Genomic DNA, 3,834 nt, shown 5'->3' on the forward strand with positions numbered 1-3,834 from the left:
TATTTGATCATGACATCGTCCTTTAAAAAAAAAACTTTGCCTTGCCTGCCCGCCAACTTGAAGAGACTTCCTGGTTTTCTTGAAGAAGTACTTTACTACTTTAATAAGCTTGAAATGTTTAGTACATAGACGGTTTGTGCATCTCATTAGGAGCATCAACTTTTTAAATTAAATGAACAGATAGACAATGCTATAGTGAGGCTAAAGTCAGCTAACTACCATCATCATTACTTTAGGTGAAGCATTTTGTGTTTGTGTGATTTTTTGTTTGTATAGTCTTTAGATAAGGTAGGAGGCTGTAGCCACTTTCAAGGTTTTTCCAACTCTATAGAGGAACACCTGTTTATACAACAGGAGCATTATTATGCCTTCAGAGAGGACAACTCTGAAATTGGCTCTAGATTAGCATCCAATTTGGAGGCAGTAACTGTTATTTAGCAGCTTATTCTTTGTTTTTGCACCATTTATAGTTGAGAAAAGGGATTGGACATCAGAGTAAGAATATTACTATTATTTGTGAAAACAAGAAAAGGGCAATTTAACTGATATTTCTCCATCTAGACAACATTATACCAGGGTGCATATTTATTAGATAAACTGCTAAAAGTAACACACTGGTGTGTGTGGGATTTAGTGACATCTAGCGGTGATGTTGCAGATTGCAACAAACTGAATACCCTCCCCTCACCCTCCCTTTCAAGCGTGTAGGAGATCCTACGGTGGCCGCGAAAGTAGCGAAAAACGCGAAAGGTCGTCTCTAGAGGAGACATGGCGATTTCCATGGAAGAGGACCCGCTCCCTATGTAAATATAAAGGGCTCATTCTAAGGTAACAAAAACACAAAGATTATTATTTTTTATGTGATTATACATTAATTAAAATCTGCCAAGTCTGTTCGGTTAGATGCCACTAAATCCTACACACCGCGAAAGATAAATGTACAAATCCTTCAATTTTACTCCTCACTAACTTAAAAAAAAAAACCCCATCGGAACAAATACGAATTAAAACATAAAATCTATTATCAAACTTCTTTTTACTTAAAATGCTCTTAAATGTCTCCTATAAGCTGGTTAAGAGTAGATATAGATGACTGTGAGATGACTTTTCTGTGTGATTGTATCATCGGTCTGCAGCTAATACATTTGCTGAAGCAGTAACTTATAATTAGGAATAAAGCAGGTTTAGCTTATTATTCGAACATTTGATAGGATGTTTTGCTGCTTTTTCTTTTTTGATTTATCAGGAGTTAATTGTAATGTATTTTTTAAAATTAAAACTGTTGACCCCTTAGAGCCTGCTAGTATACAAACATTTTCATATGGATTTATAACCTCAAAATCAGTATTTATGTTTAACATACAGGTGATTTGACGAACACAGAGCTGACAACCTTTAACCACATTCATTATGTTTTATAATTCATCTTGTCATGTTTTAATGTGAATATTTTATCCTTACAATTAGTGCACTTTGCTGAATGGCATCAGCATATCACCACACTCAAGTGATATCACTCATCACTGTCCTGAAATTAAACTTTGTGTTGAAAGCAGTAAAAATGTAATATAGAGGAGAGGGAGTTACACGTGCAGCTGTTCTCTCTACCAGAACATGAAGTCCAGGTAAGGACTCGTTTGATAGAGAAAAAAAAGAAAGATAATGCAAAGAAAAGTAAAAGAATGAAAGACTTAATAAATATTCTGTAATAGGATTTGAATGCAACCATAATTAGTCTGTTTTGTTTGTATGAAATATTACAATAACATAATTCAGATTTTATTATGACCAACAGTAAACTCAATACAGTGTGTTCAGAAATAGATAAAACTCTGTTCCCTGGCAGTATGAATTATTAAATGTGGTTATTTTGTAGTCCGGGTCCCTGGGAAACAGTCTTCACACAATGGAATCATCTCGAGTTATCTCTAAACACATGTTTCAAAATACTCTAAAAAAAGAAAAAGAAAGAATTTATGACGAAAAGAAATCCCCTACATAAATTGCAACTGGGGCTCTTGGGTTTGAGATTGAGTTCTTCTGAAGTACACACACATACAGACTGAGACACAAACACTAGATGGTGCTATGTGATGGTAAATAGCCATCATTAGTAGTAAACTACAAACAAGCACACATAAACTATGGGGCAGCCTTTTCTGACCTTCTTAATGTTCTGTGCACCCATTTAGGTCAATATTATTACACAGACCTACATTTGATAAGTCTTTGCTTTTTTTTTTAATGTTAATATCATTTGGCACATAATTGTGAGGGCTTGGCAAAAGCACTCTGTTTTTAATTTGTGGGTTATGTGCTTAGAAATTCTACTTTTGAGGGTTAAATATTGAAACAGAATAAAGACCCTGTGAAATGACTTGTGTCTTCATCTAACCTGATGAGAGGTGATGTCTTAGACAGCTGAGGAAATGGTTTAAGTAAGATCATATAGTAGGTGCAGCATATTTGTAATGATAATCAGGAAATTATTAATATTATTATTTTATTATTATTAAAATTATTATTTTGATGGTAATGATAAACTCAAAGCTAGTTTTGATGATTCTTTTGAGATCAATCCCTCAACAACAATCTGCTAGCAAAACAAGGTTACTGGATTAGTAATCCCACAAAAACAACTGATACCAAAACATGTCTTGTAAAACATGTATTCCTCATAAACTAGCATAAGTAAAATAAGGTACCGTTGCTTGGTGCTTACTGGTTATGTGCCCTTACACTTACACATCCATGCTCTTTATTAGCAGGGGCAAGAGGGCAGCGGCAGCAAAGATCAACACCCCTGCAGGTATCCGGTAGGTGATCAGTGACTCACTCACTTTAAGATTTTTGTTTGTTTCCACTGTTCTTCAGGGACCACAGAAGACAGTAAATATGAAAAAAAGGCATAGCAGTGCTGATGGTTTGAAGTTTTCAGCATTATATTATCATAAATTCATAGTATATTGTATTGTCTTAAATAAATTAATGAATCACTGTTTTTTTCATAACTTTATTTAAGGAGTTTTGCATTTATATAAACACACACACACAAACAAAAATACTGAACTGGCACAAACATTACCCTGCACTGTGCCCACATCTTATCCCTCCCAAGAACTTACTGAGGAGGAAAGAACAATGGAAAACAATACATTTTAGAGGAGAGAAGAAAAAAGTAAAGGAATAAATTAAATGATAATACATAAATAATAATAAAATTAAATAAATACATAGGAATATGAATAAATAAATAAATATAATTATAGATAGAAAGCAAATTTAAAAAAAGATCCAATGTATCAACCTTAGTTATATTAGCAATAAGCTAAATAGAATAAAACATCAGACAGATGGTACAGTATATCAAAGAGTCAGTTCCTACATATTCAATAAATGGGGACACTTTAGTAAACTTGTCATAGGACCTACTCAATGTATGTCTTATTATCTCAAGCTGAAGAAAGGACAACACCTCCAGTATCCGTCTCTTGAAGGGGGGGGTTTTGTTGGATTTCCAGTTCATGAGAATTAGTCAGCGTGCTATGAAGCTACTAAATGCTGTTGCATGAGTTTCCACTGGTGTTACTCCAAAGATGGTGGTGAATGGGTTGCATTTAAGAGGTGTATTACATAGAAATGGCCATGGCATAAGCTGGACCTGATTATCTCCTATGCACAGTAATGAGAATCAGTTACATAATTGATAAATCTAAAATCTTGGTTTATTAATTGATTAAATTGGAATTTCTGTTTTATTATTGTTATACAAGTATATACAGTGTGTCTTCTATCTCACTACATCTCTATAACTGTTTATAGTTTGCCTTTCAT

The sequence above is a fragment of the Thunnus thynnus genome, chromosome 13, assembly GCF_963924715.1.
Source record: "Thunnus thynnus chromosome 13, fThuThy2.1, whole genome shotgun sequence".
In the NCBI taxonomy this organism is placed as follows: Eukaryota; Metazoa; Chordata; class Actinopteri; order Scombriformes; family Scombridae; genus Thunnus; species Thunnus thynnus.